The sequence below is a fragment of the Pseudophryne corroboree genome, chromosome 1 (genome assembly GCF_028390025.1).
Source record: "Pseudophryne corroboree isolate aPseCor3 chromosome 1, aPseCor3.hap2, whole genome shotgun sequence".
NCBI lineage: Eukaryota > Metazoa > Chordata > Amphibia > Anura > Myobatrachidae > Pseudophryne > Pseudophryne corroboree.
The window spans coordinates 825,979,526-826,004,846 of NC_086444.1; the positions used below are offsets into that span (position 1 = coordinate 825,979,526).

The following is a 25,321-nucleotide window of genomic DNA, read 5'->3' on the forward strand; positions in this document are numbered from 1 at the left end:
ACCACGTTTCAGTAATGCCTATAATATCATATTCCTTGCTTGCTGCGAGGATTTCTAGTTCCCCCTTTTTACCTGTAAGGCTTCTAGCATTTACATACATACAACTGAGATATGTATTTCCCCTTATGGTATGGACATCATAATTCTTATGCAGCAAAGATGAACCATAATCGTCATTGGTTACTGTTATTCTAAAACCCTTTTTAGTTCCCATGTTACTAGCCTTGCCGTCTGCTCTATTCCTCCCCCCTGCTCCTCCCCCGTTTTGTTCACTATCGCCACCCCTGCTGTTCTTACTGAATGACCCCTAATTTCTTGCTAAACCCTCCCCCCAGGCACCTAGTTTAAAATCTCCTCCAACCTTCTAACCATTCTCCCCCCCCCAGCACCGCTGCCCTCTCGTCATTCAGGTTCAATCCATCACGACGAAAAAGATGGCGCCTGACTGAGAAGTCCGCCCAGTGTTCTAGGAACACAAACCCTTCTTTCCTGCACCAATCCCTAAACCACACGTTTACCTCCCTAATCTCCCTCTGTCTCTCTGGGCTAGCGCGTGGCACGGGTAATAATTCGGAGAATATTACCTTAGATGCCCTTGCCTTAAGTTTCTTGCCTAATTCCCTATAGTCTTGCTTAAGGACAGCCCACCTTCCACTAACTTTGTCGTTGGTGCCAACGTGCACCAAGACCGCTGGATCATTCTCAGCCCCTCCCAACAATCTATCTACCCGGTCTGCGATGTGCTGCACCTGAGCACCCGGGAGACAACAGACTGTACGGCGATCGCGGTCCCGGTAGCAGATTTCCCTAACTGTCTTCCTAATAATGGAATCCCCTACCACCACAATCTGACTAGGTAACTTACTAACTTTTATCCCAACTGCGTCAGAGGGACCGCTTCTCTGGTTGATAGATGGAACAGTCCCCTCCAGCACCGTCATTTCCTCACTATTATCCTCTGATTCCTCGTCCAGTCGTGCAAATTTATTCGGGTTTGATAGTTCAGAGATGTCGAGCCTCCCCCTCTTTTTCTTCCTTCTAACTGTGACCCAGCTAAGATGTATGAGGCAACATCTGTAATCACTGAAAATAGATTGGCCGGTTTTGAAAACCCAACGCTTAGTAAATATACCCCTTGGAGTGATTTGATACATATCCTATCTCATCCTTATCTGTGTGTTAGTCCATTTTAATATACAGCATTATGAACACAGACTTGCAATAAAACTGTATTCCTAATTATATAGTGTATGCCCAGCTTTAGACATAAAATTAGGATTATTATACATTTAAAAGAGCAAATCAATACATTATTTATTAAAAGCTGTAAATTACAGAGAAAATAATGTGCAAGGAATAATAGAAGTATTAACTGTACATATATTTATATATGTTATACAGTATGTACATATATTTGATGGCCTATACTGTTGGTTGTCTGCAAAGTATGACATTTTGTGATCATTTTGCAATAATTCAGATTACCCTTACAATAATCAGCTTTATTTAAAAGTGATACCGTGATGAAAGTGATTACTTAATGTATGAAAATAGGATTTTAATTACCTACCGGTAAATCCTTTTCTCATAGTCCATAGAGGATACTGGGGTCCACATTAGTAGCATGGGGTATAGACAGGTTCACTAGGGGCCTTGGGCACTTTAAGAAATCAAAGTGTGCACTGGCTCCTCCCTCTATTCTCCTCTTACCTGACTCAGTCTAGAAACTGTGCCCGAGGAGACGGACATATCCTGAGGAAGGATGTAACAGAACAGTGGTGAGATTCGAACCAGCACACACAAACAAGAGGAAAGCCATACTAATCAACTTGAACAGGAACAGCAACAGCTGATCCAACAACATTACTTAACAAAGTAACAGTGCAGGAAAAACAAAGCACTGGCCGGGCGCCCAGTATCCTCTACGGACTACGAGAAAAGGATCTACCTATAGGTAATTAAAATCCTATTTTCTCTTATGTCCTAGAGGATACTGGGGTCCACATTAGTACCATGGGTATGTACCAAAGCTCCCAAACTGCGTGGGAGAGTGCTGAGGTTCCTGCAGAACTGATTGACCAAACTGAAGGTCCTCAGAGGCCGAAATATTGAACTTGTAGAACTTAGCAAATGTGTTCAAACCTGACCAAGTAGCTGCTCGGCAGAGTTGTAGAGCCGAGACACCCCGGGCAGCCGCCCAGGAAGAACCCACCGACCTAGTAGAGTGGGCTTGTGCTTTAGGAACCGGCAATCCTGCTGATGAATAAGCATACTGGATAGTAAGCCTAATCCAGTGAGCAATAGACTGCTTTACGTAGATCTTCAAAGCCCTCACAACATCCAAGGACTTTGAGGTAGCAGAGGTGCCAGTAAGCCCCGGAACCACAATAGGTTGGTTGATATGAAATGCAGACACCACCTTAGGAAGAAATTGCTGACGAGTTCTGAGTTCAGCTCTATATTCAGGACAAAATCAAATAGGGGCTATTGTGAGACAACGTCCCCAGTTCGGGCACACGCCTTGCAGAAGCTAAGGCCAATAGTGTAACGGTCTTCCACATAAGAAACTTTATGTCAACCTCCTGTAAAGGCTCAAACTATTCTGACTGTAGGAACTGCAACACCAGTTCAGAACCCAAGATGCCGTGGGAGGCATAAAGGGCGGTTGGATGTGCAGAACCCCCTTCAAGAACGTCTGAACCTCCAGGAGGGAAGCCAATTGTTTCTGGAAGAAAATGGATAAGGCCGAAATCTGGATCGTCAAGGAGCCCAAACGTAGGCCCACATCCACGCCCGACTGTAGAAAAAGGAGAAAACATCCCAGTTGAAATTCAACTGCAGGAAATTTCCTGTTTTCACACCACGAGACATATGTTTTCCAAATACGGTGGTAATGTGTAGACGTTACCCCTTTCCTGGCTTGGATCAGGGTTAGAATAACCTTGTTCGGAAAGCCTTTCCGGGCTAAAATTTGATGCTCAACTTCCATGCCGTCAAATGTAGCCATGGCAAGTCTTGATAGACGAATGGCCCCTGTTGTAGAAGATCCTCTCGAAGAGGTAGAAGCCACGGATCCTCTAGGAGCATCTCCAGTAGATCCGCGTACCAGGCCCTTCTTGGCCAATCTGGAGCAATGAGAATTGCTTGAACCTTTTCCATTTTTATTCTTTTGAGAATTCTTATGATCAGTGGAAGAGGTGGAAACACGTAAACCATTTGGTAGACCATGGAGTCACCAGAGCATCCACCACCACTGCTTGCGGGTCCCTCGACCTTGAACAATACCGATTTAGCTTCTTCTTGAGACGAGAGGCCATCATGTCTATATGTGGAATTCCGCACCAACGTGTTAAGGACTCGAACACCTGCGGGTGAAGGCCCCACTCTCCCGGGTGGAGGTCGTGTCTGCTGAGGAAGTCCGCTTCCCAATTGTCTACTCCCGGAATGAAGATTGCCGACAGCGTTACCACGTGTCTTTCTGCCCAGAGGAGAATTACCTCTGACATTGCTGCTCTTCTCTACGTTCCGCCCTGTCGGTTATGTACGTTACTGCCGTCACATTGTCCGACTGAACCTGAATGGCGTGATTTCGAAGAAGATGCAATGCAAGTAGCAGGGCGTTGTATATGGCCCTCAGTTCCAGAATGTTGATCGGCAGAATGGTTTCCTGACTTGACCATTTTCCTTGGAACTGTTCCCCCTGGGTGACTGCTCCCCAACCTCTGAGGCTTGCGTCTGTGGTTAGCAGAACCCAATTTTGAATCCCGAACCTTCGACCCTTGGTCAGGTGAGAAGTCTGAAGCCACTACAGAAGAGAAATCCTGGCTTTTGGTGACAGAAGTATCCTCTGGTGCATGTGAAGATGCGATCCGGACCATTTGTCCAGCAGATCCAGCTGGAAGGGCCTCGCATGAAACCTTCCGTACTGCAGAGCCTCGTAAGAGGCGACCATCTTTCCCAGAAGGTGAATGCATAGATGGACGATATTCGGGCTGGTTTTAGGAAATCCTGCACCATCGACTGGATTACCAATGCCTTTTCTAATGGAAGGAATACCTTCTGAGCCTCTGTATCCGGAAGCATCCGGATACAGAGGAATATGGAAGCCTCCGTATTGGTTCCAGGTGAGATTTTGGTAGGTTCAGAATCCACCCGTGATCCTGGAGTAGTCGTGTTGAGAGGCAATGTTGTCCAACAACCTCTCCCTGGATGGCACTTTTATCAGCAGGTCGTCCAGGTATGGTATTATGTTCACTCCCTCCTTGCGAAGGAGAAACATCATCTCTGCCATTACCTTGGTGAATACCCTCAGTGCAATGGAGAGGCCAAATGGCAGGGCCTAAACTGGTAGTGACAGTCCTGTAGTGCAAACCTTAGATAAGCCTGATGAGGCGGCCAAATCGGAATATGAAGGTACGCATCCTTGATGTCCAGAGACACCAGGAATTCCCCCTCCACCAAACCTGAGATCACCGCTCTCAGAGACTTCATCTTGAACTTGAACACCCTTAAATACGGGTTCAGTGATTTGAGGTTTAAAATGGGCCTTACCGAACCGTCTGGTTTCGGTACCACAAACAGGTTGGCGTAATAACCCTTGTTTTGTAGTTGAAGTGGAACTGGGACAATGACCTGAATCTGTACTAGTTTTTGAATTGCTCCCTGTAAAGGCATACTTGCTTCCAGAGAAGCTGGTAAGCCTGATTTGAAGAATCTGTGAGGTGGGAGTTCCTGAAACTCCAGTCTGTATCCCTGGGTGATAAGGTCTGTGACCCAGGGATCCTGGCAAGATGTTGCCCAAATGTGACTGAAATAACGTAACCAAGCTCCCACCTGCCTGTCCTCCAGGCAGTGCGGACCACCGTCATGCTGAAGGCTTTGAGGAAGCAGACCCGGAGGTCTGTTCCTGAGAACCTGCAGCTGCTGGTTTTCTGGGTTTACCTCTATTACCTTTGAAGGCTGTAGAAGAACTTTTGGATTTGCCTTTGAATTTCGCTGTCCGAAAGGACTGCAGAGTTGGAGCAGAGTAGGTTTTCCTATCTAGGGGTGCTGCAGAAGGAAGGTACGTAGACTTACCCGCTGTAGCCTTGGATATCCACTTATCCAGTTCATCTCCAAAAAGGGCTTAACTTGTGAATGGTAGGTTTTCCACACCTTTCCTGGAATTCGCATCCGCAGTCCACTGGCGTAGCCACAAGCCTCTGCGTGCTGACACTGCCATGGCAGTGGTGCGTGCATTGAGCAATCCAATTTTTTTTTATGGCCTCCACCATAAAGTTAGCAGAGTCTTGAATATGCTGCAGGAGTAAAACTATCTCCCCCCTGGGTAAGGTATCCAATTCGTCAATTAGGTTACCTGACCACTTTGCAATGGCTTTAGTGATCCATGCACAAGCAATAGTGGGTCTCTGGGCCACCCCAGCAGCAGTGTATAATGATTTGAGAGTGTTCTCAATCTTGCAGTCAGCTGTGTCCTTAAGGATGCTGCCCCAGGAACAGGTAAGACTATCTTATGTGACAACCTAGATACCGATGCATCCACAATCGGCGGGTTTTCCCATTTCTTTCTATCTTCGAGAGGAAAGGGAAAGGATATAATTAATCTTTTTGGGATCTGAAATTTTCTGCAAAAAGGAGCTACGTGTGATCAACTCGGAATGACCCCCTAAGTCCCTTAATAGGGCTTAGTATACTACAACACCCCCCCCCCCCCCCCTAAGAACCACTGGTACCGCTGAGGAGACGTGGGGGTAAAATTACTAAGATGGGAGTTCTATTTAAGATGGGATGTTGCCCATGGCAACCAATCAGATTCTACATCTCATTTATCTAGCACCTTCTAGAAGATAATATCTGGATTCTGATTGGTTGCTATGGACAACATCCCATCTTAAATAGAATTCCCATCTAAGTAAATTTACCCCGTGGAGACTTTGTGGAGGAGCTGCGCTTCCCTGTGAATCCTGTCAGTGTAAGCTGCAGAGGGAAAATGGTGCTGGTGAGTTGCTGGATCCGCTCATAGTGAAGCCCCGCCCCCTTAATGACGCTCGGCTTCCCGCTTTTTTATACTGGCCTGAGGTAATTTTTATGCCTAACAGAAGGTTAAAACCCTTGTTAGGTATGATAGCCAGTGTGGGTATACATTGGTGGCTCAGCGCGCCCCTCACAGCGGGACACATATCTGTGTATGTCCTCTGAGCCCCCTGGAGCGCAGCCTGCACTCAGAGCTGCGCTCCTCCTACCCTTGTGCCGCCATTCCCGCCGGCGACCCACGAACCGGGACACCAGCTCTGAACTCACCACTCTTCTATATTCTGGCTCTGTTGGGGGTGGCGGCGTGCTGCAGGAGGATACGCTCACCGTGGTGGGGCTTGCGAATGACTCCCTCAGGAGCTCAGTGTCCTGTCAGCGGAGAAACGGGACCATTAACTCTTTAGGAAGTTGAGCCGTTCTCCCCCCTAAAGGCCCATACACACTTGACGATGCACACGTCGTTAACGACCGTCGTTAACGACTTCCCTTGAACTTCCCTTGAACAGCTGAGCAAACGACATGAGCATACACACTACCAACGACCAAAGACCAAAGACCATTCATCGTTGAAGCATCCAAGCTGAATAGTTTATTAAAATAATGAGCTGGGAACAGGGCTGGTGAACAGTGGCTTGGTCGTTGGTCGTTCACACCATACACATTCAACGACGTCTCTGGTCGGTAACGACCATAGTGGAAATTGAGCATACATGCTCCACAGATAAGCGAGGGTCGTTAACGTCCCGCGGGGCCGCGCATCGGTGGTCGTCGGATGCATACACACTTGACGATATAATGAGCGACGTCGTTGATGAGGGCTGAAATGAACGACGTCGCTCATTTTATCGTCAAGTGTGTATGGGCCTTAAGTCCCACAAAGCAGGCAGTCTGGTGCCAATCAGACTTGCCTGAAAACAACAAATAGAAAAAAAATGCAGAAACCTCTTTAGGAGCTTCCCTAAGCATGATCGGCTCCTCTGGGCACATTTTCTAAACTGAGTCTGGTAGGAGGGGCATAGAGGGAGGAGCCAGTGCACACTATTGATTTTTTAAAGTGCCCAAGGATCCTTGTGGACCCGTCTATACCCCCATGGTACTAATGTAGACCCCAGCATCCTCTAGGACCTAAGAGAAAATATGAGGCTGTAGCTGTGGAAGTATGCCGACTGACGGGATCCCGGCGCACAGTATACCGGCGCCGGGATCCCGACAGCCGGCATACCGACACTTATTCTCCCTCGTGGGGGTCCACGACCCCCCTGGAGGGAGAATAAAATAGTGTGGCACGCGTAGCGCGCCACCGTGCCCGTAGCGTGGCGAGCGCAGCGAGCCCGCAAGGGGCTCATTTGCGCTCGCCACACTGTCGGTAAGCTGGCGGTCGGGCTCCCGGCGCCGGTATGCTGGTCGCCGGGAGCCCGACCGCCGGCATATCGTAGTGAACCCATACAGAGCATACAGACAAAGGGGATGCACAGTAAAGACTATACATACATAAATGACAATTTAAATTAGAAAATACAAATATTAAGTAATTTTTTGGGGTGTTTTTTTTGTCAGATTTTGGAAAAGGCATTTCTGTGGGTGAGGTATGGTCAGTGTTAGACTGGCCCACTGTGACATTAGGGATATCCACAGTAGGTCAAAAGTGCCCTTCCTAATGCCCGTGGCTGTAAAGTAAATAGAAAACAAATATGTTACTCTGCCTGGAACTGCCCCATCTCCCTTTGCCCTACTGATAGTGGTACTCAGACTGGCACTGCAGAGGACAATGATTGTTGCAATGGAAAAGAGTGGTTGCTATGGCAACACTGTGCTAGCCTGGCAGTTGGCCCATGTCTGGCTCACAGGGCAGATGACAGCTGATGCGCCCTCCACATTGGGCGAGCGCAGGACGGGGATACCCCTCCTCCCAGCCCCTTGTACCAATGATAGATTCTGCACAGAACCCCCGTACACAGATACAGGCACCTGGCTGGCAGATTTACCCTCAAAGACCGCAGTTATAAGAGACCTAAAGTAGGAAGAGCCTAAAGTAGTATGCCCATGTGATTTACTGTGGTTAAATTCTATCATTTTGAATCATATTTAAAACGCTAGAGCGGGGTCAATTTATCATTGTGGAAAGGGCCCTCTTCCTAACATAACTGAAAATTTGGGGTTTGTAGCATATTGCGGTGAGAGGGGGGGGGGGGGTCAGTTATCAAAGCTTGATAAAGTACTAATCAATCAGCTCTAAACACAGCCTGTAACATGGCAATTAGGAGCTGACTGGCTGATACTTTATCTCTAGTCAAAATAATAAATCTTGATAGTTATTATACTGTCTGTTTATAATTAGCCAGTCAAAGTTATTGAGAGATCTGCTGTATATTGATGGTCAATTCAAATTTCAACAATATTATATTCCAATAGAGCTTATATACAGTAGTTAGGCATACCATTAAATAACAGTGTTTGATACGTTTGTGTAAGCAACTGTTTATTCTGTGATACTTGAGTGCAGACAATTAGCTCTAAATAGAGCAATTGTTATAATGTCTGTTTAATATTCACCAAGCAGCAGTATTGTATATTCCGCTATATAATAGTGACACCATTTAATAGCGGTGTCTGATACCTTTGTATGAACAATATTTTTTTTATTCTGTGCCACTTGATAATGAATATAGACAATTAGCTCTGAGTAGAGCGGTTATTATGATGTCAGTTTACTATACACCAAGCAGCAGTATTGTATATCCAGCTATATATATTGGGTGTTATTAGTGTATAAACCACAGCTGTTTATTCTGTGTCGCTTGGATACAGACAATTAGCTCATATAGAGTAATTGTTATAATGTCTGCTTAATATTCACCAAGCAGCAGTATTGTCTATCCAGCTATGTATACTTTGGGCGAGATTCAAATGTTACCGCCTCCTCCCGCACACGATAATGCCCGCCGGCAGCTATTCAAATGTTGCTGCCATCAGGCGCGACATCAGCATTTCAGCTCACTACCCTGGGAGGTGGCGAGCTGAAATGCATGAAAAATAACCAGTTTGAGCACCCAAACTGGACTTTTCACGTCACGCCCAATAGTTTAGTCGGGTTTAGCCGTGTAAAGTGGCTAAATCTGACTAAACTATTGGGCATGAGGCATGAAAATGGCCGCGATCAGCATGAAAATGGAGGACATTTGTATATCGCCCCCTGCAAGCTCCCGTCACTTGGGAGTTCGGGGCGATAACGTGTGCCGCTTAAATACAGACAATTAGCTCTAAATAGAGCAATTATTATGCTGTTTGTTTAGAATTTATACAGCGGTAATAATGTATACTCAGCTATAAAGTAGTGAGCATTAAGTGTCACTAGTGTATAATCCAATATAGTTAGTGTTGTTATAGAACAGATTACAGTTTTTATTGTAATTGTACCAACAGGAGGCGTTAATTTAGTGCTGCCTAAATACAAACAGCTGGCTCATAAATAGAACGACCATTGAGCTGATTATGTATAATCCACCTGGTAATATTAGGAACTGAAATAACAATAGTACATTCACTTATCACTGCTACTACTTGTTGTTGTGACTTTGCAGCTTTGTTCTGGTACATACTGTATAGTGACTATTCATTGCATGCGCCTCAAGCACAGGCACTCAGCTCTTTATAGAGCACATGGTATACTATATGTACACAATATTTCCAGTGTAGGTAGTTAAGGAATGACAGTACATTGTTTGCCTCAGTTTAACTGTCTAACTAGCATGGAGCTCCCAATGATTAACAGTATTGTGCAATTGCGCCAATGTAACCAGTATGTGTCTCTATTCTGTTGCATCAGGACACAGTACTAATCACTGTGGGCTCCATTGTGTATGAGCACTATGTGACTGGCTTTTCAATTGTCAATAGTATAAGCATTTCACATTATTATACAGGCATCATAGCATTTATGGGCGGACAGCAGTGGACACGCTGTACGCCTACACGCGTGTTTCACTGCTCACACAGTAAATTGTGATGGACATTAATTATAAATATGGAAAATTATTTATTGGTTATGAATAGTGAATGTTGAATGTTTATGTAATCGTGGCTTGTGCACGCAACAAAGCTAGCGCAGGACAAGTATTACGCAATAATATACTTTAACGTCGGCTTTATCTTACTGCTTAACGTTTTGGACGGCCCAACAATTTAAACAGATAAAGCATCTGTTAAATATTGCGGCAACTGGTCCGAATTATATATATATTATTATTTATTTTTATTTTTATTATTATTATTTATTTTTTATTTATTTATTTTGTTTGTTTTTTTTATTTCCATTTTTATTTTTATTTTTATTTTACTTTTATTTATTTATTTATTTATTTATTTTTTATTTATTTATTATAGCTCCAGCGTCATGCAATACGATCAAGGGGAATTACCCACAGGGGATCAGTCTAATATGTAGGACATGAAACTGAGTTAAATGAAATGGGGTGTGTCCAACATCATTCCTGGCATTTAGCCAGGTTTGGTTTCCCTAAATAGTAACCAGAGAGACAGTGAAAAGCATTATGGGTAATATTAATCAATTAGGTATTTCCTCCTAAGGAGTTATTCTCATAATAATAACGTTAATACACTTAGTTTGATTATTTGAAAATTATAAATCTATGCACTTTTGGTTAAGTAATCTCCATTCTAATATAGTAAATTGAGCACATATATATAGAGCACCAATCACATTGCAAGGGAAGTGATGTAATCACTTTTCCCTTTATAAAGGGTGGTTATCAGGTCCAATGCCTCATTATACAGAGACTTGGCTGTCAGCTCTGCACCACTGGAGGGTAAGGTTTTGTTTTTGATTTTACAATAGTATATTATCAACTTTGAAAGTGGTCCCATTTATTAGTATACACTTTGTACCAACTATATGTATTTTATTGACTGGTTAACCACTAATCATTTATAAATGTAATTTTTTAAAGAGTATATGATATGCACTAATTATATATATTCACTATATAAATATGACAGATTTATTCATGAATATGAAACTAAGTTATATGAGTTATACACTCACTTATATAATTTTTATAGTTAATAGATCTTCCCCTTACTAAGTGAAAGGAGTATTTGTTTCTCCATGGGGTGGGAACTCTTTGTACCATACTGGTACTTTAATAGATGGTCTAATTGATATCAACCCAATTAATTTACCAGGTCTACCACGTGTTCTAAATTGGTTAGACATTATACCCATTTGAATTGCCTTCAATCCTGAGTCTCTGAGTGTCAGGTTCAAGCTGCTGACCGACGAGGTATGTGCTATATTATAGAGATTTCTTTAATGATTGGCACTAATGAACTACACCCCCTGTGGGTAGCACTTTGAGTAATTTCTTTGAATTATTCGATCATAGATCAGTGATACCGTCCATAAAGGATGGGTTTCCCTAATAAACATATCATGTGGGTTCACTATACTGATGGTTAATACAATTAGTCCTGGGTTTTCCAAATATGAATAAATGGCTGGTTATAATCAGATCATTTAGTAGAGGATCGTTGTATAGTGGTAACATTGGTGTTTGTTATAGCCAATTCTGTGGCTTTGTTCTGTATCATATATAGAAACCACACGGGTTAGTCATGAGATCTGTTCATTAGTGATCAGACATTAATTGATACCAGAATTTTTATAATTATGGGTGTCAAAATAAGATAGGGGTCTATTTATGAACTCGTAGGTGTTCTTATAATTAATACCCAATTAATCAATTTATTAGGTTCCTTATGCTTGCGAACCAGTTAGATTCTATACACATATGAATCTTCCCCATATTCGAATATCTGAATGTCAGACTCAAGCTGATGATATATGAGGTATGTGCCGTTCCCTTGGATTAATCCCAATCTCTGCCTAATTGAACAAAAAGTGTCCTTTAATTAATAAAGGTTATTAAACGTTTTTTAATTAGGTATGGTCCTCGCTGTATCAATCAAGTCCCATTGAAATATTGAAACGTTGTTCATACATCTTTGAATGACCTTTTATGTGCTGACAATATGTTCTGAAATGAAGAGGTATGTTTTTCACAACCTGTGCTTTTTGGTTCTCTTTTTTCCTCTTTCTTCATGTTATTTATTCTGTTTTCCTCCTCATGTTGCTATGTCATGTTCTTTTGATACCAATATGTCATGTTATATGTGAGTGTAAGATGCTTATTGCTATGTATTTGTTTTGACTTATTATTCTACAATTGTAGATTTTACCCCTGATGAAGTCTTGGAACAAGACGAAACGCGTTGGGTTATTTATCTATCTATTATCTGATGTTACCTCCGAATCTACAATAAGGAGAAGGAGGAAATCGTAGTGATATATCTACGCTTTTTCCTCATCACTACAAACTGATTGTTCAAATTGTGCGACAAATGTAAATGTATCAACTCTGTATACTTATGAACATTTGTGTCGGGTTTATATGTTGTTTTAATAAATTTACATGTTAGTATTTGTTATCTGACGTAATTTATCCGGAGAGTACTGTAAGGGTCCGTTTTTAGGTAGGGCGTTGATATAACTCCCTTGGCGCCATCTCCTCTATTTCGTTTCATATTTTCACACATTTAGTTCCTCCTAACAGGGAACTTAGAGGATACAGGCAGCCATATAATTAATTAATTTTAGTGTTTTATTTGAAATAGCGCAATGGGAGAGTAATTCTTGTCATATATATATATATATATATATATATATATATATATATATATATATATATATATATATATATATATATATATATATATATATATACATATACATACTAGCTGGAGTACCCGGCGTCGCACGGGATTTTAAGAATGTCTGCTTACAAAAATAAAAAATATTAAACACACAGTATAAATAACACTGTAGATAGCTGAATACCCGTGCTTCGCTACCGGATGAGGATGGTAAATTGGAGTGATAGTTGTTTGTTAATTTATGTTGGTTGGAGATCTAGTATATAGGCATATCTTGCTTCCCTGACGCACATTGCATACTGGCTGGACCCCTTTTTGGTCCCCCAAGGGACCCTGTTCTTCCCACTATACAACTCTCAGTCTGTGGCTTCCTGCTGCCTCCATTCCCCTCCTCACATCATGTCAGTGCCCCTGTGAAATTATAATTTTTTTTACAGTCTCTTATATAGCGCAGCATATTCTGTATATCCTGATATACTCTGTGCTGCTGGGGGACCGTGCTACTTCCACTATATAACTCTCAGTATGTGGGTTTGTGCTACCTGTATTCCCCTCCTCACATCATGTCACTGCCCTGTAACATGGAGCCCTGTCATCACTGACATATCATACATGTCCTGATATAGTCTGTGCTGCTGGCCCACCCCTAGGGGTGCTAGGGGTGTCTTACCCCCACAGTGTTTGTTCCCAGCTTGTAAGTCATATGTGTACCAAGTTCGTTGTAAATTGGTGTAGGCATTCTGGAGTTATGCTGTCTCCTGAAATACTCTGTGCTGCTGTCCCAGTCCTAGGGGTGCTAGGGGTGTCTCACCCCCACAGAGTTTGTTCCCAGATTGAAGTCAGATGTGTATCAAGTTTGGTGTAAATTGCTCCAGGCCTTCCACAGTTTTGCTGTCTGCTGACATACTCTGTGCTGCTGTACCACCCCTAGGGGTGCTAGTGGTGTCTGACCCCCACAGTGTTTGTTTCCAGAGTGTAAGTCATATGTGTACCAATTTTTGAGTACATTGTTCCAGCAATTCCGCAGTTATGCTGTCTCCTGATATACTCTGTGCTGCTGTCTGCCCCCCTAGAGGTGCTAGGGATTTCAAATTGTTTTAGTTGCCTCGGCCCTGTTTTAATACGCTTGTATGATCTTCGCTTGTAAACTGTGGATTTGTATAGAAAGAAGGACAAATTTTCATTTTTATATATTAGAGAGATATATATATATATATATATATCTCTCTGGTGGCCTTCTAGTGGGTGTTAACCCACAACATCATACAGTCCAGAACACGGGCAGCACCCTTAGAGTGTGTTTATTTGGTGACATTTCAGGGACGTATCCCCTTACCCAGAAATACCATGCAGTGCAAACAAGTGGAAATAACTAGACAAAAGCATAGTGATATAACTTACCCCCCACCAATGACTTTGCCTGCAGTGTGGTCCGTGATTCTATCAGTGGACTTCCAAAGGATACAGGTTATTCTCCCTCATTCCTGTATATCCCTGACACTATTCTATTACAAAGGATTAGCTGTAGCACGAGCACGGCCACGGCGGCTGTTCATTATTCAGCTCACAGCCAGACACCGGCTATTGGAGTCATTTCATCACGGCAGCTGTGCTTCTCAGCAAAACCCACCTGGAGCTCTGTGTGATAATTCAGTTACCACACCATCACTACCAGTGTGTTTGACTGCAGTCTACAAACACTGCAGACACCCTGTGACTCCATCATCATCTCACCTTTGCATAGGTGAACAACAGAGAGGCTCCTTCTGAGCTGCCCGTGGGAGTCCCGTCGTGCCGCTATTGGTGAGAGCCCGCTGGCATCGGGCCGCACAGGTAACAGCTTAGCCGCCTGGGAAGTACCAGCATCAGCCGCCAGCGTGCAGGGCTGCATTCCATCTTGGCCCGGCGGCTCAGTGCGGACCCTGCTCTCCCGTCCCCATGCAGGGGCATAGCGGCTGACCGAGATGACATCACTCCGGGCTCTCTCTGCTGCCATCATCACAGTGGGTAATTGTATATCTGCACAGTTTATTTCTATATCACTCGGACATTGTTTATTCATTTAAGATTCTACATCATTTAAAGATCATTGAAACTGTCACGTGCTGCTACAGATGTAAGACTTTTCTTGGGACTTTGTTTTCACGCATTAAGTGAGTTTCATTTTTCTGTATACAGATCTGCAGTTAATTTTTTAGTTCACCATCAGTGTTACAAATTCCTTTTTTTTTAACCATTTGTAGTTCGCATCAAACAGCATTAGGCATTCTTTGCATAGAAAGTACCTTTTAATTAATTAATTATCAAAGCTCAGGGGTATTCTATTTGAGCAGATTATTATGTCATATTGAATTGTTTTTATCATACTCCCGGGAGAATTGTTGTAAATACTTTTATTACAATAAATATTCATATTTTTTTTGATTGTCAAGCGCAACCTGGTTTTTGTTGTTCACATTGGACTTCCTCCACTGGGCACTTCCGGTCGCAACACCCCCATCGTGCCGGAAGTGATGTTACGCGGCCGTGTTGGGGGACCATGGAAACGCACTGGAATCAAAACAGTGTGATTACTACCGCTGGCTGTGCACACTACTATAACTGTGCAAAATGAGTAACATAGTAACATAGTATCTAAGGTTGAAAAAAGACAATTGTCCATCGAGTTCAACCTATTTGTGATCTCCTATGCACGATTATTTTGTATAAATTTTGACTGTAGTTGATGACTGCCGTTACGTTTTACCCCTCTTTTTTATAATAACCATAGTGCGTGACTATGCCCCGTAACCCTGGATATCCTTATCCATTAGGAATTTATCTAACCCATTCTTAAAGGTGTTGACTGAGTCGGCCATTACAACTCCCTCAGGCAGGGAATTTCAAACACGTATCGTCCTTACCATAAAAAAAGCCTTTACGCCGTATTGTGCGGAATCTCCTCTCCTTTAACCTGAGCGAGTGTCCGCGAGTTCTCTGTGTTGATCTAACCAAAAACAGGTCCTGCGCAAGATCTATATATTGTCCCCTTATATATTTGTAAATGTTGATCATGTACCCTCTTAATCTCCTATTTTCCAGTGTAAACATGCCTAGCCTTGCAAGCCTTTCCTCGTATTCCAGCGTCTCCATACCCTTAATTAGTTTGGTCGCCCGCCTTTGAACCTTTTCTAGCTCCAGGATATCCTTTTTGTAGTAAGGTGCCCAGAATTGTACACAGTATTCAAGGTGTGGCCTCACAAGTTATTTATATAACGGGAGTATAATACTTTCGTCCCTAGCATCAATTCCCCGTTTTATGCATGCTAATATCTTATTAGCCTTCTTTGCTGCAGTCCTACTTTGGGTACTACTGCTTAGATTGCTATCTATGAGGACACCTAAGTCCTTTTCCAGTACAGAATCCCCTAATTTTACCCCATTTAGTAAGTAGGTGTTATTTTTGTTCTTGTTACCACAGTGCATTACCTTACACTTGTCTGTATTGAAGCGCATTCTCCATTTCGCTGCCCAAGCTTCTAATTTAACTAAGTCGTTCTGAAGCGACTCAGCATCCCCCTCCGCATTTATAACTTTACACAATTTGGTATCATCTGCAAAAATTGACACCATGCTCTCTAGACCTTCTGTTAGGTCGTTAATGAAAATATTGAACAATAGCGGTCCTAATACTGAGCCTTGCGGCACACCACTTAGCACTTCAGTCCAATTTTAAAAAGATCCATTAACCACAACACGCTGCTCCCTATTATCTAACCAGTTTTTGACCCAAGTGCATATTGTGCTTCCTAGCCCTGTTTCTTGTACAGTGTCGAATGCTTTGGCAAAATCTAAAAAGATTACATCCACCTCTTTACCCTGATCTAGGTTTGCACTTACTGTTTCATAAAAGCCAGGTAAGTTGGTTTGACAGGATCTGTCCTTCATAAACCCATGTTGATTCCTTTTAATGACCTTATTGACTTCAAGGAACTTCTGAATACTGTCTCTTAGAACACCTTCCAATACTTTCCCCACTATAGATGTAAGACTAATAGTTAATAGAAGTATAAGTACAATAAGCAGGGCCGGCGCTACCACTAGGCAGCTTTAGGCAGCTGCCTATGGGCGGCGACCACTGGAGGGCGGCACCGCTTAGTGAACGAAAGTGAAAGAGAACACACACTCCTCCTATTCTTTAAGAGGAGCAGCTCGTTGGCGCCTGGCCCACCACGTCTGACTGTCTGCCTTCAAACGTGAGTTGACTGTGTGCCTACATCAGTTCTTCAACCCTGCCGTGCCGCCGCCCCCCCACCTCTGCGATCATAGCCCACAGCCACAGCCATAGTGGAACGAATGTGTTATAATGTGCAGCCTGCTGCCTGCGCTCCTGAGTCCGGGGTCCCGGGTGACGGTCCCACATTATGAGCTGACTACCCGCCGCTCCACCACGCGATGGTCTCCCGCGGGCGTCCCCCCCCCCCCCCATCACCCCTGCACAGTGACTGACAGGGCACATGAAGGAGTCACCCGGCCGCTGGCCTGGTCCGCTCCGCTGCCGCATCGGGCGCCGCCTCTCCCTACAATCGAGTGCCAATTGTTATCCGCGCTCCCCCCGCAATCCCGCGACTGGCTCCCGCATCTGGCTCTTTTTGTTACCTCCACAGCTATTGGGCTCCGCTGCACTCCCCCCCCCCCCCCCCCCCCCCCCCCACGCCTTCCCCCGACCCTGCTCCCGCTGCCTGTTACCCGCACCCACTGAGCTCCTTCATCTTGCGACTCTGCTCCCGCAGCTTGTTAATCGCACACACTGGGCTCCTACATGCATCTTGTAACCCGCTCTCCTCTCTCTGTGAGGGCGGGATGTACTAAGCGATGCTACTATTACAAATCTGCCGCGGAACGGCCGCAGTGGGAGTTCGGGGCTGAGTTTCCCCACTGATTGTCCGATTCAGTCCTGGTAAGGGCGGCGCTGCGGGGTCCGGTAAGCTCAATGTTATTCTATTATTGCTGCTGCTAAGGGCTGTATCTGGCAGTAACTCCCCATGTCACGCCCAGGACGGGGGAACGATCCAGTTACCCAGCTGCAGCACAATGTACGTCCCGTGTACTCGGGGAGCGATCTGACCGCGCCAGAGCTGGGTGCAGGGTGAAGCTGTGCCTGTAATACGCCAGACGCCGCCCAACTACAGTACCTCTGCCCTGCTGCCCCCTGCCTGGGTGAGAGTAGCATGAGGGCTCCTGGCGGGGGGCTTCTGATTTTATGTAGTGTGTCATTTACGGTGCGTCTTACTGTGTCATATTTTATATTGTGTGTGTCACTGTAATAATGTGAATTTCGGCTTATTCTGTGTGCTATAATGTGAACTGCGGCTCATTCCGTGTGCTATAATGTGAACTGCGGCTCATTCCGTGTGCTATAATGTGAATTTCGGCTTATTCAGTGTGCTACAATGTGAATGTCGGCTCATTCCGTGTGCTATAATGTGAATTTCGGCTCATTCAGTGTACTAAATGTGAATTTCGGCTCATTCAGTGTGCTATAATGTGAATTTCGGCTCATTCAGTGTGCTACAATGTGAATTTCGGCTCATTCAGTGTGCTACAATGTGAATGTCGGCTCATTCCGTGTGCTATAATGTGAATTTCGGCTCATTCAGTGTACTAAATGTGAATTTCGGCTCATTCAGTGTGCTATAATGTGAATTTCGGCTCATTCAGTGTGCTACAATGTGAATTTCGGCTCATTCAGTGTGCTACAATGTGAATTTCGGCTCATTCAGTGTGCTACAATGTGAATGTCGGCTCATTCCGTGTGCTATAATGTGAATTTCGGCTCATTCAGTGTACTAAATGTGAATTTTGGCTCATTCAGTGTGCTATAATGTGAATTTCGGTTCATTCCGTGTGCTATAATGTGAATTTCGGCACCAGTACTAGATAGTATAAGGGGTTCCTACTATTGTGGTGCATAATGTGTATAAGGGGTATATGGTGTGTTAAACTATACTGAAGTCACGTCCCCTTTTGAGTGGCCATGTCCCCTCTGGAGCGCACGCGCGCTAAATTGCAACCTTTACTTTTCCATACACCCACTTCAAAATTTCTACTTTGACTGCTGTGTGTATCTATCTATCTATCTATCTATCTATCTATCTATCTATCTAGGAGCAGGGCCGGATTATAAGAAGGGCGACTGGGGAGGGAAGGGGGGGGTGTTATGCCTTAAGTTTTGCCTAGGGTGCCAAAAAACCTTGCACCGGCCCTGACAATAAGTATAATAAATATAAAGTGCCAGAGACTAGAAGAGTAACAAAACAATGTGACAACTGGTGCCCACAAAAATATTAATCATACATTGTGTGCAATAGAACAAAAACTCTGTGAATAAAAAACATACAGTCATAAAAACAGCTGCATGAGTGCAATATACTAAACATAGGCGTGCACAGCACATTTTATTAGGGGGTGCACCGTCGGCGGGGTGTGTCTAGCACCGCTTTTTGGGCGTGTCTAGCACCATCTATTGATGGCCAACGCAATATAAAATATCCACCCTTGTGCCAATCCTAATAAAGCAGATACATTGTCAGATGTTGTGGTGTGCACCAAACAAACACCCCTGATGGCACTCACTGCAATTACACTGCTCCTCCTCAGCCTGGTCTGGCTCCCCCTCTCTTTCCCCTGCAGGCTGCAGCAGCTTACTTACAAGTCAGTAACTCACTGACACTGACAGTCGCAGAACTGCTGCTGCTGGAAAAACGAGTGACGTGTCAATGCTGCTGCCAACCGCCTGCCAGTATTGAATTTGTCTTCCTAAGAGGAATGCTGGCTGCATGCTGTTCCTCATCAGTGGCTGGCGTTGGCATAGCATAGAAGGAGAGAGGTGGGCATGTGGCGGGTGGGCATGCGAGCAGCATGACGTACTCACATCACGCTGTTTTTGTACATGGAGGTGGAGCCGGGAGTTTAAAAGCCGGTGGCAGTGGCACCCTTGATTAACCCAGGCGTATGGTCAGTAATGCAGTCCTGACAGGGTGCAGCGCAGAGGGGACAGTAATCGGCCTGTTCGGCGATCGCTGCATCAGGCATGTGAGATCGGGGTGCCAAACATTAGGGGGTGCCTGTGCGCACCAGGCACCCCCCCTGCGCACACCTATGATACTAAACCAATATGATAAAATGCAATAATAAAATACATCTAATAAGTGTGATAAAGGCTGGTATTAAAACAGCCGTACCACTAAAATCAAGTGAGGTGTTAAAGAAAATGTGGAAATATTGCCATCTGCTGACCACAAGAGAAAATTACCTGAAAATATTCTATCCATAAACAGCAGCTTGCTATTGGCCCTCATTCCGAGTTGTTCGCTTGCTAGCTGCTTTTAGCAGCATTGCACACGCTAGGCCGCCGCCCTCTGGGAGTGTATCTTAGTTTAGCAGAATAGCGAACGAAAGATTAGCAGAACTGCTACTAAATAATTCTTAGCAGTTTCTGAGTAGCTCCAGACCTACTCCTAGACTGCGATCACCTCAGTCCGTTTAGTTCCTGGTTTGACGTCACAAACACGCCCTGCGTTCGGCCAGCCACTCCCCCGTTTCTCCAGCCACTCCTGCATTTTTACCTGGCACGCCTGCGTTTTTTAGCCAATGCCGGGAAAACGCTGAGTTGCCGCCCAGAAACGCTCCTTTGCTGTCAATCATTTTCCGAACAGCAGTGCGACTGAAAAGCGCCACAGATGCCACAGCAAAACTGCTAAGTTTTGTGTTAAATAACTAAACGCATGCGCCCTGCGTGCCTTGCGCATGCGCAATTTGCAACAAATCGCAGCATAGCGAAAATCGGCAACGAGCGAACAACTCAGAATGACCCCCATTGTGTTATGTCATTCACTAATAAAATACATGCAGGGGAGAAATGGCTGAAACATAATCCATTCACTCAGCTAGTTAAAATAATGCAAACCCAAAATAATGGAAAAATAAATCGCCGGGCTTAAAATGTCCCTATGATATACAGCGATAGTTTTTATGACACAGTAATTATTAAATTAAAGGAATCAAGCCCAAGGATTCAGGCCCTCTGACGAAGTGATTACACGAAACGCGTAGATGCGTGGCCTATCCAACGTGGTGTGTGCCCGGAATAATGTCCTTCATGCTGGTGGTGAGCAGTGTCCAGACGGATCCTATGGTGAACGGTGTATGGTCCTGACTTCTTTCTTTAGTGAAGTGTTCCAGAATTGCCGTGGATTTCTGTTTTATATCTTATGGTATCCAGCCTACAGCGGTAAGATACTCAGCACGAGGCAGCAATTTGTATTGTGGTATTTTACAAGAACTGTTTTTAAGTGAATAAATTGACTTGCACTATGGGCGCCCTCTTTCATAAATTTTTTCCAGATATCCGGAGATTATATAAAGAGGAGAAGCGGTTCATTAAGAAGATCTAGTGCTGGATGCAGATATTTGGGACATAGAATCTGCATATTCCTTTTCTTGGGAAAGGAGATTTATATTATATGGACTAAAAGCGCACCTGTAAATCTCTCTCTCTCTCTATATATATATATATATATATATATATATATATATATATATATATATATATATATATATATATATGCGTTGGACGTCCCCACCCGTGCCCTTGGATCGCGAGAGGCAAGGTGAGGAGCATCAGCAGTGGACCGACGCAGAGAGGGACGGCGCTGGATGTCCGCACCCGTGTCCTTGAACGACGAGAGGCAAGATGAGGAACCGCAGCAGTGGACCGACGAGGACAGAGTCGTCGCTGGACGTCATCACCCGTGCCCATGGACAGCAAGAGGCAAGTTGAGGAGGCCCAGCAGTGGATCGATGCAGACAAAGTCAGCGTTGGACGTCCACACCCGTCCTCTTGGACAGCGAGAGGCAAGTTAAGAAGGCCCGGCAGTGTATCAACGCAGACCGAGATAGCTCTGGACGTCCCCACGCTTGCCCTTGGAAAGCGAGAGGCAAGTTGAGGAGCCCCAGCATTGGAACGAAGCAGACAGAGTCGCGCTAAACGTTCCCACGCGTGCCCTTGGACCGCGAGAGGCAAGGTGAGGAGCCCCAGCAGTGGACTGACGCAGACAGGGTCGGTGCCGGACGTCCCAACTCGTACCCTTGGACCACGAGAGGCAAGCTGAGGAGCCCCAGAAGTGGACCGACGCGGACAGGGTCCATGCTGGACTTCCCCATCCGTGCACTTGGACAGCGAGAGGCAAGTTGAGGAGCCCCAGCATTGGACCGAAGCAGACAGAGTCCCTTGGGTAGCGAAAGGAAAGTTGAGAAGTCCCTGCAGTGGATCGATGCAGACCGAGTCGGAGCTGGACGACCTCACGTGTGCCCTTGGACAGCGTGGGGAAGTTGAGGAGCCCCAGCATTGGACCGAAGCAGACAGAGTCGGCGCTGGACGTTCCCACCCGTGCTCTTGGATGGCGTGAGGCAAGTTGAGGATGCCCGTAAGTGGATTGTGGATCGACGCAGACAGAGTCAGCGCTGGTCATCCCCACATGTGCCCTTGGACCGCGATAGGCAAGGTGAGGAGCCCCAGCAGTGGACCGAGGCAGACAGGGTCGGCGCTGGGCATCCAAACCCGTACCCTTGGACCACGAGAGGCAAGCTGAGGAGCCCCAGAAGTGGAACTCCGCAGACAAGGTCAACGCTGAAAGTCCCCACCCATGAATTTGGACCGCGAGAGGCAAGGTGAGGAGCACCAGCAGTGGACCGACGCAGACAGGGATGGCGCTGGATGTCCCCACCCGTGCCCTTGGACTACGAGAGGCAAGGTGAGGAGCCCCAGCAGTGGACCGACGCAGACAGGGTCCGTGCTGGACGTCTCCATCTGTGCACTTGGACAGCGAGAGGCAAGTTGAGGAGCCCCAGCATTGGACCAAAGCGGACAGAGTCGGCGCTGGACGTTCCCACCCGTGCGCTTGGATGGCGAGAGGCAAGCTGACGAAGCCCGGCAGTGGATCGACGCAGACACAGTCGGCACTGGATGTCCCCACGCGTGCCCTTGGACAGCGAGAGGCAAGGTGAGTAGCCCCAGTATTGGAACGAAGCAGACAGAGTCGGCGCTGGACGTTCCAACCCGTGCGCTTGGACGGCGAGAGGCAAGTTGAGGATGCCCGGCAGTGGATCGATGCAGACAGGGTCGGCGCTGGACGTCCCAACCCATACCCTTGGACCACGAGAGGCAAGCTGAGGAGCCCCAGAAGTGGAACTCTGCAGATAAAGTCAATGCTGAAAGTCCCTACCCGTGAATTTGGACCGCGAGAGGCAAGGTAAGGTGCCCCAGCAGTGGACCGACGCAGACAGGGACGGCGCTGGATGTCCCCACCCATGCCCTTGGACCACGAGAGGCAAGGTGAGGAGCCCCAGCAGTGGACCGACGCGGACAGGGTCCATGCTGGACGTCCCCATCTGTGCACTTGGACCGCGAGAGGCAAGTTGAGGAGCCCCATTATTGGACCGAAGCGAACAGAGTCGGCGCTGGACATTCCCACCCGTGCGCTTGGACGGCGAGAGGCAAGTTGAGGAGGCCCGGCAATGGATCGACGCAGACAGAGTCAGCCCTGGATGTCCCCACGCGTGCCCTTGGACAGCGATATGCAAGGTGAGGAGCCCCAGAATTGGACTGTAGCGGACAGAGTCGGCGCTGGACTTTCCCACCCGTGCGCTTGGACCGCGAGAGGCAAGTTGAGGAGGCCCGGCAGTGGATCGACGCAGACAGAGTCGGCGCTGGACGTCCCCCCGCGTGCTCTTGGACAGCTAGAGGCAAGGTGAGGAGCCCCACTATTGGACCGACGCAGACAGGGTCGGTGCTGGACGTCCCAACCCGTAACCTTGGACCACGAGAGGAAACTTGAGGAGGCCCAGCAGTGGATCGACGCAGACAGAGTTGGCGTTGGACGTCCATACCTGTGCCCTTGGAAAGCGAGAGGCATGTTGAGGAACCCCAGCATTGGACCGAAGCTGACAGAGTCGGCGCTGGACGTTCCCACCCATACGCTCTTAGGCGAGAGGCAAGTTGAGGAGGCCCGGCAGTGGATCGACGCAGACAGAGTCGGTGCTGGACATCCCCACGCGTGCCCGTGGACAGTGAGAGGCAAGGTAAGGAGCCCCACCTTTAGACCGAAGCGGACAGAGTCGACACTGGACGTTCCCACCAGTACGCTTGGACGGCGGGAGGCAAGTTGAGTAGGCCCGGCAGTGGATCGACGCCGACAGAATCGGCGTTGGACGTCCACACCCGTGCCCTTGGACAGAGGGAGGCAAGTTGAGAAGGCCCGGCAGTGGATCGACGCAGACCGAGTCAGCGCTGGACGTCCCCATGCATGCCCTTGGACAGCGAGAGGCAAGTTGAGGAGCCCCAGCATTGGACCGAAGCAGAAACAGTCGGCGCTGGACGTTCCCCCCCGTGTGCTTGGACAGCGAGAGGCAAGTTGAGGAGCCCCAGCATTGGACCGAAGCAGAAAGAGTCGGCGCTGGACATCCCCACGCGTGCCCTTGGAAAGCGAGAGAGCCCCAGTATTGGACCGAAGCGGACAGAATCGGCGCTAGACATCCCAACGCATGCCCTTGGACAGAGAGAGGCAAGTTGAGGAGGCTCGGCAGTGGATCGACGCGGACAAAGACGGCGTTGGACGTCCACACCCGTGCCCTTGGTCAGCGAGAGGCAAGATAAGGAGCCCCAGTATTGGACCGAAGCAGAGTCGGCGCTCAAAGTCCCCACCCGTGCCTTTGGACCGCGAGAGGCAAGTTGAGGAGGCCCGTCAGCGGATCGATGCAGACAGATTCGGCGCTGGACGTCCCCACGCGTGCCCTTGGACCACGAGAGGCAAGGTGAGGAGCCCCAGCAGTGGACCGACGTAGACAGGGTCTGTGCTGGACATCCCCATCCGTGCACTTGGACCACGAGAGGCAAGCTGAGGAGCTCCAGAAGTGGAACTCCGCAGACAAGGTCAATGCTGAAAGTCCCCACCCTTGCCTTTGGACCGCGAGATGCAAGGTGAGGAGCCCCAGCAGTGGACAGACGCAGAAAGGGACGGCGCTGGATATCCCCACGCGTGCCCTTGGACAGCGAGAGGCAAGGTGAGGAGCCCCAGTATTGGAAAGAAGCGTACAGAGACAGCGCTGGATGTTCCCACCCGTGCGCTTGGACAGCGAGAGCCAAGTTGAGGAGCCCTACCAGTGGACCGACGCAGACAGGGTCGGCACTGGACGTCCCAACCCGTACCCTTGGACCACGAGAGGCAAGCTGAGGAGCCCCATAAGTGGAACTCTGCAGACAAGGTCAACGCTGAAAGTCCCCACCTGTGCCTTTGGACCGCGAGAGACAAGGTGAGGAGCCCCAGCAGTAGACCGACGCAGACAGGGTCCATGCTGGACGTCCCCACGCCTGCCCTTGGACAGCGAGAGGCAAGGTGAGGAGCCCTAGCAGTGGACCGACGCAGACAGGGTCGGCGCTGGACGTCCCAACCCGTATCCTTGGACCACGAGAGGCAAGCTGAGGAGGCCCGGCAGTGCATTGATGCAGACAGAGTCGGCG

The 25,321-nt window shown here is 46.9% G+C and overlaps 1 long non-coding RNA gene across 1 annotated transcript; it reads left to right on the forward strand.

The window, feature by feature from the left end:
- The first annotated feature begins 10,746 nt into the window (after positions 1–10,746).
- Positions 10,747–12,522, forward strand: LOC134949712 (uncharacterized). Its single transcript, XR_010183191.1, has 5 exons — positions 10,747–10,859; positions 11,236–11,333; positions 11,802–11,898; positions 11,994–12,099; positions 12,282–12,522. It is a non-coding gene; the product is annotated as an uncharacterized LOC134949712 (long non-coding RNA).
- Positions 12,523–25,321: the final 12,799 nt, after the last annotated feature.